This window comes from Natrix helvetica (assembly GCF_964273705.1).
Source record: "Natrix helvetica genome assembly, chromosome: Z".
Taxonomy (NCBI): domain Eukaryota; kingdom Metazoa; phylum Chordata; class Lepidosauria; order Squamata; family Natricidae; genus Natrix; species Natrix helvetica.
In genome coordinates this window covers 83141940-83156914 of record NC_138554.1, presented here as the reverse complement: position 1 = coordinate 83156914, position 14975 = coordinate 83141940, and the positions used below count along the sequence as shown (strand labels likewise).

Genomic DNA, 14975 nt, shown 5'->3' with positions numbered 1-14975 from the left:
GCACAAAGTGGGCGCGGAGCTGGACAAATTACTGGAGCAAGGGGTATAGAACCTGTGGATCATGCGAAATGGGAAACCCCTATTGCAATCTCATTGAATCTTGATCCACAGGTGGCACCCATTTGGCTTAAAGCTCGCCGCGTTCCATTAGCGGTTAAAGCACAAAGTGGACGCAGAGCTGGACAAATTACTGGAGCAAGGGGTATAGAACCTGTGGATCATGCGAAATGGGAAACCCCTATTGTAATTCCTTTAAAGGCTTTAAAGGCTCAATTAGAATTTGCGCTGACTATAAATCGACTTTAAACAAGGCATTACAGGCACACCCTTACCCTGCCCCAGTGGTACAACATGTGTTGCACTCACTGGGTCAGGGTCAGGGTAAGATATTCACAAAACTAGATTTGGCACAAGCCTACCAACAATTACCGGTAGATGCAGAAACTGCAGAAGCACAAACAATTGTAACACACCGAGGCGCATTCAAATGTAACCGCCTCCAGTTTGGGGTATGCGGTGCCCCCGGGTTGTTCCAAAGTCTCATGGAGCGCCTACTCCATGGGATACCCGGGGTCATCCCATATTTTGATGATGTCATGATCGCTGCTGACAGTAGATCACAGCTTGTTGAAACACTGAGACAAGTATTTAACCATTTCAGGGAGGCGTGGCTCAGATTAAAGCAATCAAAATGCAGGCTAGGTATACCTGCTGTGGAATTCTTAGGGTACTTAATTGATAGCCAAGGCATTCAACCCACACCAGCGAAGGTAGAGGCTATTAATGCAGCCCCAGCACCATCTAACAAGACGGAATTACAAGCGTTTTTAGGACTCTTGAATTTTTACTCAAGTTTTATTCCACATAAGGCTTTGGTGGTGGAACCACTGCACCGTTTATTAGACACGTCTGCCAAGTGGAGTTGGACCACCCGCGAAGATTATGCTTTCACAGAGGTTAAGAAGTTGCTAACAATTGCACCGGTGTTAGTGCAATACAATGAGCACTTGCCATTAATACAGGCGCACGATGCCTCTCCCTTCGGGATCGGTGCTGTATTAAGTCATATATTTCCGAATGGACTGGAGGCTCCTATAGCGTTTTACTCAAGCACTTTATCAAAGGCTGAACGTAATTATAGTCAGCTGGATAAAGAGGCGTTAGCAGCCATTGCAGGAGTAAAAAGGTTCCATCATTATCTGTATGGATGTCCATTTCAGTTAGTAATGGATCATAAACCATTGTTAGGAATCTTAGCAGGGGATCGTCCTACGCCGCAAATCATATCACCCCGAATATCATGCTGGGTGGAGTTTTTAGCAGCTTACAATTACACATTACACCATAGGCCAGGTAAGCAAATGGGTCATGCAGATGCTCTGAGCCATTAGCTATTGCCCACTTTAGTGATTGACCCGGCTCCCATACACAGTGTGTGTGTACTGGAAGAATTTAAATTACCCCTGTCAGCAATAGATATTGCCCACCATTCACGGAGGGAATCTATTATTCTTCAAGTGATGGATTGGATACGCCGTGGTTGGCCGCCAAATCCGATGGGGGAATAATTTCTTCCATTTTATCATCACAGGGACAAATTATCAGTGCTGCAAGGCTGTTTGTTGTGGGGCTCTCGGGTAATAATTCCAAAAATACTGAGACAGGTCCAGCTCCATGAGGGGCACCCAGGAATAGTTAGAATGAAGGGGCTGAGTCGAAGCTATGTTTGGTGGCCCTCCATTGACAATGATATCATAGATTGGGTACAGCACTGCCAACCATGTCAGCAGGTCCGCCCCGCACCAGCTGCCGCACCAGCAAGGGAGTGGGACAAGCCCTCCGCTCCATGGAGTAGAATCCACGTCGATTTCCTGGGTCCATGGTTACGCCAAACTATTTTTATAGTGGTTGATGCACTGTCAAAGTGGGTAGAATTATTCCCCACGCGCAGCACAACTGCAGAAGCAACAATAGTAGTCCTAGATAAGCTGTTCTCTACACATGGATTGCCGGATACATTAGTGAACGACAATGGACCTCAATTCACAGCAACTAGTTTTCAAGCTTACCTAGCGAGGTTAGGGATAAGACACACTTACATAGCCCCTTATCACCCCACGGGAAATGGATTGGCAGAATGTGCCGTACGTTCAGCAAAAGAGGCATTAAGCCGAATGGGAAGCAGCCCCTGGCTGGAAAAAATAGCCACATACTTATTAGCGCAACACATGACACCAAGCCCCTAACTGGGAAAAGCCCTTCCGAGATTTTAATGGGATGAAGGTTGCGCACCACTTTGGATAGACTTCATCCAACATACTCACCTCGAGGTTGCTTAGAGGAAGAACCTCCTAGAGTATTTAATAGGGGGGAGGGGGTATTTGCACAACATTTTATGGGAGAGCCTAAGTGGTTATCGGGCTGGATTAATGAGATAACAGGGCCCCTTCGGCAATGGCGGCAACACATTAATCAGTTGCGCTACCGGGAAATGAGGACAGTGGCTGATATAAGCGCACCTGAAGCAAGGGATAGGCGCCAAGACAGAGGGACCGGAGAAGTTCACGTTCTGTTATCCGTTGATGGTTTACCAGTTGAAGAAGACACAGCTTCGAGGGGACAATAGTCTGTACTAATCGTGCCCCCGGCATGGGGACCAGAAAGGGACAACATTCATCTCCGGTGGCTCTAGAGGCTGAACCGTGCCGGTCTCAACGAAGGCAGAAAAGGCCAGCATACCTGCAAGATTATGCGGGTGCAGTCCAGGGGGAAGGAGTGTTGTGTCCTGTGATCGGTCAACGCGTCCGTGCCGGCTCGAGGAAACAGACTAGCATTCCTATTAGTTGTTCGTCTGACAGCTAGGTTATAAAGAGCTGCCAGACTGGAGAGTTCATTTAGTCTGTTACTTGTATCTGCGTTGCTAATAAACCGTTACAGTAACCTTGCCTCTGCAGTTAGTGTATTCTCAAGTAGGAACATAAAAATTACCGGTTCACCTGAGCAATATAAACTGATACATAAGCGAAACATTCATGTGGAGTTTCCACGTGCAAGGTTAATTTCCGTGTAGCTTATAGTTTAAATTAATGAACATGGTCTTGGAGGAAATCCACAGGAAGAAATTAGCAAATATTCAAGAGTTTTGATAGGAGTGTAGTCCCAGATTTTCAAATTAATCAGTCGACCAAAATGTCAAATCTTATTAAACGTATAAAACTACAATAACGTAAAATTCCAGCTTGAAGCATTTTTAAAAAGTGTTACAGCACATATAAAATTGTATTTTTTTAAAAAAAGCCTTGAATCGAGATTGTTACTAGAAATTACATGTAATTCGCGTGAATTGGTTTACGCCTAAAAATGTTGTAAGGGCTTTAGCTATTCGTAAGCAAATATAGGATCTTCGAATTTAGAACACACATACATACATACATACATACATACATACATACATACATACATACATACATACATACATACATATATATATATATATATATATATATATATATATATATATATAATATATATAATTTCTGTCCTTCGGCTTATCACAGAAGACCATGCAGGAAGAAAACCATATTTTTATTTTGGATTTTAATGGAAAAGCACGTAGATTATGTGCTTTAGTAACCGCTCCCTGTTGAGTATTGAGGGAAGAGTTGCAAAAAGCGCGAAAGTCGCCGCCACCTCCTTTCCCGAAACCCGTCCAGAACTTAAATTTAAAGGGCTGCTTATTGGGAGAGGGCGGAAACGGTTAGAGATGATGGGGATGGGATACTATTCGGAGCTAAGTATTAGTCCAGTCAGACGGAATAAAAGCACTAAGCAAATCGATACAGTCCCGAAGATTTCACTTCGGTCTTATTTTATTTGTCTCCAACTAGAATGCAACAAGTTAGCAGCAGTACTGTCGGAAACTGAGAAGAAAAACAGAACATTTCGTCAACAAACTCGTTTTCGCGGCTCCAAATGAGGAGGGAAACATGATTGTCCCTCTTACGATGAGTCTCGAATGAAAAAGTATACCAATTGTATGGTAGACTTTATAGCGGGAGGTTTTCTGCACCTTTAAAGAGGGCTTACTCTGCAGCCAGCTATTACAACTTCCTCCTGCCTTCAGGCTGCGAGTATCGTTCTCCTTGCCAGTCCCTGGAAAGTCTTTCTCTCAGCGAGTGATCATCCCTATGTAGCCTCATCACGCCTCAATTCAGGGCTGAATCCCTGCACCCTTTGTGGTTAGTTCTTCTACAGATTCTGTTTTCTTTCCCCGCCCATACCCACAATTCCTCGCCTTTCCGAAACTACGAGTGTCTCGTAAGAGCTCCCTCCCCCCCCCCCCCGTTTATCTCCCTCCTGGTTATGTTCATGTTTTTATGTGCGCGCGCCGCAAACGAAAGAGGAAGGGTAGAAGCGCACTATTTCTCCACCTTCTTTTGTATGTGTGTGCGCGTCCTCCGCGCTACTGGGTGGATAACCCGTGGATTGCTGCGCGCAAGGCTTGGCGAGGTGGCGGCAGGATACAATCGAGTTGCTGCAGGCGCTATAAGAAGCTACTTGTGAGCAGCGCCATTTTGAGTCTCTCTCTTATACCCTCTCGGACGGTTCAGCGATAGCGGCCGCGGCGGACGGCGAGAACCGGTACGAATTTCGTAGAAAGGGGAAAGGTGGAAACTCTTGAGTGGCCCGTGTTTGCCCAGAAAAATAACGAGCAACAAAGGCAGTCATAGCTGAAGGCACGAGCTGTGCGGGGCCTTGCGCTTAGCCATCCCGCCGGTGTTTTTTGTTCTTCGAGGCTCCTTTTTACTTTCTTCACGGAAACTTGCGTTGGGTCTCGGTGATTCTTTCCTGTGCCGGGATCATTTCGGTCGCGGGGGCGGAGGAGAAAGATGGAGTATTTTGATCCCACACAGGAAGTGACTGGGTGGGGTAAATAACTCCTGTGATTTCTTTTTTAATGATGAAAACTGAAAGAATAGATTCAAATGCTTAAAATCAAAAGAATGCAAGAGCGGGAACCACGGTTTCCCTGAAAAGTGGTGGGGATACACTCCGGACCCTACGTGTCTTTTGGAGACTGGGCGGGGGTGGGTTTCATGTGCGGGACGGGGGCCTGTACTCGGGAGTTCCTCTCCACTATACTTTTACATTTCTGCTATCCTCCTTCGTAAGGCCTTTGAGGCGTCCTTGCAGAAAGTAAACGTGGGTCTTGGAAGGCTTTTGGGTGGAGAAGCTTGAGAAAGGCGAGGACGCTGAACTGAAGTGGAGGTAGCCGGTGTCCTGTACTTTGGTGTACTCGCAAAACGAGGCTCGGTAAGTCCAAGTGGGGTGGGAATTGTTGCCGGAGGACCGAAATTAGCAGAGCCCCCCAGGCTTGAGCCTGAATTTGGGGCGGGGGTTTTCTATGCAGTGTCGACTTGAACTGCGGTAGGTTGGGTGGGGCGGTAATTGTAGGAACTGCTGAGACTGAAGGCGTTCGTTTTACTCGTGGCTTTAATCTGCAAAGACTAAAAAGATGGGGTAAGTCTCGGGTTTGTTTAAATAGTCTGCACGGCATCGTTGCATTTAGAAACTTGGATATCTCTTGTACTACCGGCTGTTGTCTTGATTAAATGTGCATATTTTGCAGGAGACGAGCTCTCGACTTAGCAAAATAGGGCGTCTCGAATTTCCGCTGTTCTGAATCTGGGTGTAACCGAGACATTTTAAAGAGTGAGATGGGTAACTGCGGCGAAGATGGGGGAAAAGAATGGAGGTGTCTCCAACATTGAAGGGGAGGTGTTTTGCTGATTGGTGTGCAGGCCGAAGGCCTCGATGTTAATAGATCCTGCACAGTTAGGATTTCTCAATAAGCAACTTCAGTTTGTGTTGTTTATTATTACTCAGAAGTTTGCGATTTGTTCTTTTAATAAAATACATTGAAACATTACTAAGTGTTGTTGCTTGGTTATCTTTCAATGTTACTTTTTCTTTTAAAATGAAGGTTTCTAGAAGAAGAATGTAAGTGCAACAATAACTATTGTCTACAATTTAGATGATAGCCCTTGATTATTGCTAATAATGTATTGAACAACCATGGACTTTTGAAACTTTTCCCCTTAAAATGACTAGTTGGTAATGAAATCATAAGCATTTAGGATAAAATCAAAAAGTGTTTAACTTGGTCCTTAATAGAGTTTATGTAAAATTCTGTAGAAAAATGTCATTGGACAAAACGTGATTTTTCCTTCAGTGGATGCATTTAAAAGTTTATGAACGTAATAATTTAATAGTTTTTTCTGTTTAACTAAAATCAGTTTTTAATTCTAAGTAGCTCTTAGTTTGAATCAGAAATAGTACCTTTATAACCTACCTAGGAGAAATATATATATATATTACGTTCATAAACTTTTAAATGCATCCACTGAAGGAAAAATCATGTTTTGTCCAATGACATTTTTCTACAGAATTTTACATAAACTCTATTAAGGACCAAGATTTATTAAGGCAATCTGACTCCAGAAAGGGATTGCAGCAATTAGGTACAGTTTTCAAAAAGAAATTTATAATATAATCCTCAAAATTTATTATAGAATGTTTAAGAGCATGTTCTAACTAGTTGTACATATTAGCTTAGTTTTCATCTTTATATCTTTTTTTGTGCAGCTTCAGAAAACTGTTTTCTGGATGAAGAAAATAAATCTAGAATATGTACAGGAAAACAATGCTATGATGAGGATTAGAATGCTTGTAATACAGTATTTTAATTTGTTCCACAAATTGACATATGAGTGCCATACCAACTTTGTGTTCAAAATGAATTGTGTTTCCCTATGTTCAATTCTATTCAAGATAGAATTTAAATGCCGCTTTGTTTGTAAGCAGTTAATCTTAAAAAAGAGAACTTACAGTAATATGGGTAGCACACATCTATTCAGCTGAAAATGTTTTTGGCTTATGTTTTTGATGTTGTGAATTGTATTGCTTATGAGATCCTGATAAAAGCAGCTATTAATTTTATACGGAAAATGATTCTGAGCCTCCTCCAAACAAGATCTTAAACTCAAAATTAAACATAAAGGATGCAATTTATTTACATGTAAAGCAAGTTACCTGCCTTTATAATATGAGTGTGTGTATATGTATATGCGTATATGTCAATATGTGTGTGTGTGTTTTGAGAATAGAAAAGTTTCCACCCCACTCAACATTTGACTGGATTGTTCCATTGTTAGTTGTATTACATTTTTGTAATTGGGACTGAGACACTTGAAGCCCATCAGAGATGTAATGCAGAGTTTCCAACATGTACAATCAGCATCAGTGATGAGTCATAGCATGAATGTAGTGCAGAAAGAAATGGATGTTAATAAGTTCTCTCCTCTTTAAGTTGTTGAGAGAAAACTCCTATGCTAAGTTATTTGAACTTCTAAAGACTCCACATTTGGGATCTCAAACTCATCCAGTCCTAGTTTTAGATATCTGTAGACATTGAAAGGATTTTCTAACTTTATATTCCATGGAGTAAACGAAGTAGTTACGATTGCAGTTATTTCTATGAAGTAATAATATGGATGTAAAGAAATTAGTATGATTCCACATTGATATTTTTTGCATTTAGAAGAACAAATGTTAGATTTTGTCAAATGGCTTCAGTGACTTATTTACTAAGTTACTTAGTGGCTTTATAATTTGTAAGCCATGCTGTTGTTAGAATTTTTACAATCATATGATATTGCTATTACCGTATTTTATGGACTATAAGATGAACTGGAGTATAAGACTCATGATTTTGAAGAGGTAATTTTTTTAAAAAAAGTTTTTGCACTTTGCAGGCCTCCCAAACCCTCTGCATGCCTTATTTTTTGCAAAAAAAGGGAGGGCATGCAAAGATTTGGGAGGCTTGTAAAGTGCCCCTGGGGAGGAGGAGGCAAAAACGGCCCAGTTTGTTGCTCATTTTTGCCCTCTCCAGCCCTCAGGAGCACTTTGCAAGCTTCCCAAACCTGCTGCATGTCCATTTTTGCAAAGAGGGTGGAGTTTCGGTGGGCCAAAAGTGTTGTACTCCGTTTATAAGACGCATTCAGATTTTCACCTCCTTTATTGAAGGGAAAAGGTGCATCTTATACTCTGAAAAATGTGGTATATAGTAATAGATAAGGGAGATAACATCTACATTTTAAATGTGCAATTTACTGTATTTTTCAGAGTATAAGACACACCTTACCATGTTTCCCTGAAATTACGACATGTCCTGATAATAAGACCATGCCATATTTTTCCTGTGGCAAAAATATATGCCCTCCCCCAATAATAAGCCCCCTGGAAAAACCCCCCTCCAGCCAGGCAGAGCGCCACTCACCAACCTAGCAATATCCCGAAGGCGCAAAGCTGCAGGAGCCGGGGGAGGTGAGACAAAGGCGCTCACATTGCTTGATGCCTTTGGGATACCGCTAGGTTGGTGAGTGGCGCTATGCCCGGCTGGAGGGGGGTTGCTGGGCAGCTGCTCTCACGAGCAGCTGCCCGGCAACACCCCTTTCCAACTGGGAAGAGCGCCACTCACCAACCTAGTAATATCCCAAAGGTGCTAAGCCACGTGGCGCTCTGACCAGCTGGAAAGAGAGGTTGCGCGAGCACTTGTTCTGCCTCCAGCTTGCATGTCTCCCTGCCTCACCATTCCCAACTCTCCCTGCAGGGCTGGGCCAGGGCGCTGCCCCGCTGCTACCTCCGCCATGCTCCGAGCATAACTGGCTTCCAAACTCCGGAGATCCACTGCCGAGTCTTCCGGCAGCGGCCGCTCTGGGACTACACTTTATGGTTGTGGGCTATCTCGCCAGCGGATCTTTGGAGTTTGGAAGCCGATTATGCTCGGAGCATGGTGGCAGTGGGGCCACAGTGGCCTGGCCCAGCCCTGCAGGGAGAGTTGGGCATGGTGATGCATGCGAGCTGGAGGCAGAACAAGTGCTCGCGCAATCTCTTTCCAGCTGGGCAGAGCACCACGTGGCTTAGCGCCTTTGGGATATTACTGGGTCAGTGAGTGGCGCTCTTCCCAGTTGGAAAGGGGCGTTGCCGGGCGACTGCTCATGAGCGTGGTCACCTCATGGTGGCTTTGTTGCAGTGCTGCGACAGCGCAACACAGCCGTTTGCCCCTGAAGCTGTGCCTGGCTCTTCGGGCGCCCGTTTGCAAGAGAGCAGCCATCTGGCAACCCCAAACCAATAAGCATCCCCCCCCAATAATAAGGCCCAAGCAAAATTTGGGGCGGGCAAAAGAAAATAAAACCCTGTCTTATTTTCGGGAAAACACGTTAGTTTTGGGGGAGAAAAATAGGGGGGAAAATTCTGTCTACCAGGAACTCATCTGGCTAATGTCCTTAGTCTGGTCAGCTTCAGCACATAAGTTTGCTGCGCATATGTTTTTTATCCCCTGTTGCAGTGCGTTCTGCATGGAGTTACCCTTGGAGAGTATTTGGAAGTTAACTAATGCAGAATGTGGTGCATGCAAGTTCTTGGGGCCTCTTGGTTGGGCCATACTACACTACTATTCCATAAGCTGCATTGGCTGCTGGTTTGCTTTCAAGTACAATTCAAGTTGTTGATTAGCGTCATTTAGCGGCATGGTTCCATTGAGATTGGTTCGCTGCACCCATGTGTATAAAGGCATGCTGCAAACATAGTAGTTAAGGAATTTTGGCTAGTGGGGTCCACAAGAAGATCCTTTTTCCTTTGGAACATCCTGCTTCCTCCCAAAGTGGGATACGCTTCCATCCTTCTGAGCTTTCAAAAGGGCCTAAAGACCTAGCTGTGTCAGTGGGCCTGGGACCAAAGAGGAAAATATCACTTTAAAAGTAGCTATTCAATTAAGAGAAGATCCCCTCACCTCTCCCTAATCACTTCATGGTCCCCTCTCCCCCTTCATTTAAATGATAATGTATTATTATTATTTGTATTATCATTTTAATGTTTACGAATTTAAATGTTTGTAAACTCTAGATTAGATGAATTAGACAATCTAAACAAACTCCATTTAGAAAATAAAACACAAAAGTTGTATAAGCCAATGTAAAGTACTAAAGATCATGAATACAGCTATTGTTGACCAATTCATGTTTTTATACAACTATGGTTTAAAACACCACCTACAGATGCCTTGTAAAATCAACCAGATTAAGTTGGATAATTGGATAATTTTCAGAAATCTCAAAAAGTTAACTTTAATTGTGGCTTAAATGTCCTGGAGTTGCAAATTAATGTTTTCTTTATTGTTTGTAACACATCTGTATGTCCCATAGATACTCAGAATTGCAGATTTTTTTCATTTAAACATTGTTTTTATACATAAGTTTACAAGGTTGATTAGAAACCATTTATCAAATATAGCATTAAATTAAAAGTTCTTTAAATTGATGTTAAAGATATTTATTGACGCTATGTGTAATGATCCAATAGGGCTGCTAAAATGTTTTATTAAAACTGTTTTGATAGATTGGGCAAGCACGTGTTATATTTAGGATGATCAGCAAATGCTCTACATAGAATTATAATGCAAGATTTGACTTGAATGGTATTTTTTTGGAGGACTTAAAAAAGAAACAGCCAATACATGGATTCCAGTGTATGTACTGATGAAGGCTTCCAGGCCTTTCTAGGCCTGATCAGACTTCCAGGTGGTAATAATATACTTTAGAAAATTACATCCAAGGTGAGACTTCTCACTGTACACTGTAGTCATATGTTATGATTACAGTAAATACAATTCTCTGCAGTGCAATTCTTATGTAAATAAAATGTTTGCAGAAAACTAAAATACCTCCACAATCAAGTTGGTTTTTTACTTTAATGACAGACTTGGGTTGAAAGGATATTAGCTTGAAGATTTAACTTCAATATCTGAGGAACAATTAGGGTTTGAGGAAATTTGAAGTTTAAAACTGAATGTATTTTATAGGTGTCTAAATTTAGAGATTGCATTATGTACTTTAAAATTAGCACAGCATTCAAACAGCAAAAGGCTTAATTAGATTAGCCTTCATATCAGAATTTAATAATTGGAATAAGATGGAGTTATTTATTTATTTAGAAAATTTCATTTACAGTTAATTAAAATGGTTGGCAGAACTTTGCTAATTAAAGAAAGACTATAGAAGTCATCTCTTTTTTTTGTTTTTTAAATAACTGGGTCCTATTTAAATAGATTTTTTAAAACTGAACCTTCCAATGTAATGTTGTAATTCAAAAAGTGTATACTTCATGTGCCGTATTTTATATAGTACCTCTTTGTTTTGTATGCAACATGTTCTTTTTTAACCATAAGAAATAATCTTTATAATATTTCCATTGTGTATGGTGTAGAAGAGAGGTAATGCAAGAGTATAGATTCTTCTTCTTGTTTCACATTGATGTCACGTGACTTCTCATGTTTTTTCCCCTTTGTGGACATGAGTTGGGTGGGGCCTGTGAGTGATGCACTGGCCCGCGGGCCACCAGGTTGTCACCCTTGCCTAGAGCAATCTGAAAGAAGAAAACAGTGGTCAAAAGGGGAAAATCTGAGTAAGCTTGAACAAAATTAGAAATGGTATCTGGACAGCAATTTAAGTATGTTTCCTTATAACTATAATATAGGTAGTCTGACTTATGAACACAATTGAGTCCAAAATTTCTGTTGCTAAGTGAGTCATTTGTTAAGTGAGTTTTCCCCCATTTTAAGACCTTTCTTGCCATAGTTATTAAGTGAATCATTGCAGTTGTTAAGTTAGTAACATGGTTATCAGATGAATCTGGCTTCCCCATTGACTTTGTCAGGAGATTGCAAAAGTTGATCATATGACCCCGGGACATTGCAACTGTTATTAATATTACCCAATTGACAGAGGCTGGATTTTGATCAGGTGACCATGAGGGATACTGCAATGGTCATAAGTGAAAAACCGTCATAAGCTACTTTTTTCAGTGACATAACTTGAAAAAGTCACTAAACAAACTGTTGTAAGTTGAGTACTATCTAGTAGATATGTTCTGTACAGAGAGCTTTTGATGGGATTGGGGGAATGGGTGTCTGCTTAATGTCTTTTATGCACCAAAGAAAGAGAAAGGAAGGAAAGTGATAGGTGCAGGAAAGTACATGAATGAGAGTGGTTGCAGGTATGGCAACCATGTTTCTTACATGGGAGAGCCTAACAACAGCCAGTCAGCTTTCCCCCTTCCCCTATAATGAAAGGAAGAAACAGATCAAGAGTTGTCCCATCTTGTACAAAGTGAATTGAAGCATTTCTTTGGCCAGCTTTTGATGAGCGGGGTGGGAAGGGTGGCTATCCAATCTTTGCAACCTTAATGCATTGTAGATTTCAATAATGCAAAGAATTTTAACATCTGGAGTTCTTATTACTTGTCTGTTCTTCATATTTATTCCCACTCTCCTTTTGAAATAGCAGACTTGATTGCTAGAATTATTTTTTTTTTTGAGGTGACTAACTGCCACATACATCTTTTATATGACTTGCAAAATATAGTATGGAGAGTCACATGCTACCCACTGTGTCTGAACTTATCAGTTAGATGTTTAACCTGGAAATAATCATTATTAGTAGTTCCTAATGTCAGTTTGGGAGAGTGGTGAAACAGCAATCTCAGAGAGGATCAAAGGACTATACTATATTTCTAGGATGTTATCTAAACTGCTAGGCATATAATCAGCAACATAAACACTGAAATACTGAAAATTTACAATATATAATATAATTATAAACAGTGATAAAGTATCCCTTTTCCCCAGATAACAGGTCAAAGAGCTCAGGGGACAGGAGCAAAAAAACCCCTCCAAATCCTAGAATCTCTGGAACAGAGCATCCTATCAGAATATTTTTTTAGATCTTTCCTAGAGGGCAGACAGGTCAATTCAACCTTGCAGAGGAGATATTGCCACAGGCTTGTAGAAATCAACTTTGGAGAATGCTTCTTTTATTGCACTACCTTAATGAAAGCACATATTTTAGGATGAGATGCACGGAACAAGGCCATATCCAGAAAGGTGTGGCTTGTTCTCTTTTGCCCTGGAAGATAGGATCAGAACCAATGATTTGAACCTGCAGATTCTGATTAGATGCTTTACAGTTTTATACCAAGAACAGCGTTGGACTAAATAGTTTCTGAGGCTACATCCAACTCTGATCCTATAAAAGGAAGATAGTTCTACTTTTATATAGTATACACTTTCTAAATTTGAACTTTCATTGTTCCCAGTTACCTCAAACATATTTTTCGATATATAAAATGTACTCCCCCCCCCAATGTGAGTGGAAATGTCTGTGCGTCTTATAGAATGAATGTTGCTGAAGCCCGCCCACTCACCGGAGAAGATCCAGGAGTGCATCCCTCCGGAGGATGTGTGCCTTCACCAGGACTTGAACAAGTTGGTGGCGGTGGCACAGTTTTTGGTTGATGCCATGTTGAATGCAATGAAGTTCGCTTCCAGGGCTCTGGCATCGTCAGTTACCTCTCGCCGCCTTCTTTGGCTCCGGGATTGGCAGGCGGACAACAAGTCGAAGTGGCAACTGGCGTTGGCCGACTACACAGGGGGCTCTCTCTTCGGAGCCTCCCTTGACCCGATCCTTGTGGAGGACAAAAATAGGGTGGAGCAAAAGTCTTTGCCATTCTACCGCAAGCCCTCATATCAACCTCAGGAGCAGGAGGCTCAGCAAGCAGGTATCCTTCCCCCAGGTCGGAGAGGCAGCACGAGAGGAATCACAACAGGGATTGCCCTGCTTCCAAGAGCAGAGTAAGCGCCCCTTTCAAGGGAGAGGTGGTTGTCCTTACTGCTGGAGCAAATAGGTTGTCTTCGATCCCACTCATTGGTGGTCGCCTGACTCTCTTTTCTGAGCCTGGGTGGAAATTTCCTCTGACGCTTAGGTGCTCAGCACAGTCAAATCTGGGCTTTGTTTAGAATTCCTTTCTATTCCCCTGAATTTCTTCTGCACGTTTCCCCCGGCTCAAAGTATAGAGAAACGCAGGCTGATGCATCAGGCTATTAAACAGCTGCTTGACATAGCTGTGGTGGAACTGGTCCTGGCGGGCCAAGGGTTCTGTTTGAATCTGTTTCTCGTGCCAAAGGCTTCGGGGGGTTGGAGAGCTATTCTGGATTTGAAGCTTTTGAACCAATATTTAGTTTATCGCAAGTTCAAGATGGCCTCCCTTAAGTCCATATTGGCAGGCATACGGGAGGGTGACTACATGGCTTCTATAGGGCTCACGGAGGCTTACCTCCATATCCCCATCCTCCCAGAGCACAGGTGACTCCTCAGGTTTTCTTACCTGGGAATCCACTATCAATACAGGGCCCTACTGTTTGGTTTGTCATCAGCACCCAGGTCCTTCACCAAGGTGCTGCCGGTAGTGGCGGCACACTTCAAGGGTTTTCCCATTAGGCTACATTGCTACTTGGATGACATCGTCATCCAGGGGATGTCACCGAATCAGACGAGGGCAGACCTTTTGCAAGTCATAGACACCCTCCAATGTTTAGGGTTTTCTGTTAATTTTGAGAAGAGTTCTCTCTCCCCATCCATTAGGATCCTTCATTTGGGGGCTATTATAGATTCCTGTTCAGGAAAAGTTTTCCTCTCCCTGGACCATAGGTCTAGTTTAGTTAAAATGGTTAAGTGGGTCCGTAGGGACCATTACGTTCCCATAGCCCTTCTCTCCAGCTTGTTGGGGAATCTCAGCTCCTGAATTGAGGTAGTGCCGTGGGTGCTGTTGCCCGTCAGGACTCTGCAGTGGCGACTCCTGCCATTCCTACACTAGCAGCTCGCTCGCCAAGGTCCACGCCACCCCATAGGTACTGGTCTCCCTTAAGTGATGGCTGTCCCCAGCCTTGTTCAAGGGGTGTAACTTCAGAGATCAGGTGCGCCTTAATAATAATAATAATAATAATAATAATAATAATAATAATAATAATAATAATAATAATAATAATAATAATAATAATAATAATAATAATAATAATAATA

At 42.3% G+C, this 14975-nt stretch overlaps 1 protein-coding gene across 3 annotated transcripts in view; it reads left to right on the top strand.

The window, feature by feature from the left end:
• The first annotated feature begins 4427 nt into the window (after positions 1–4427).
• CTNNB1 (catenin beta 1) overlaps positions 4428–14975 on the top strand; it is a 51578-nt gene continuing 41030 nt past the window's right edge. For 2 of the 3 annotated variants that reach the window (XM_081932614.1, XM_081932613.1), the window contains exon 1: positions 4428–4641. The gene's annotated coding sequence lies outside the window, so the exon portion shown is untranslated. Of the gene's footprint in view, positions 4642–5292; positions 5314–14975 lie in introns of those variants that run through there. The other variant, XM_081932615.1, reaches the window with a different exon arrangement.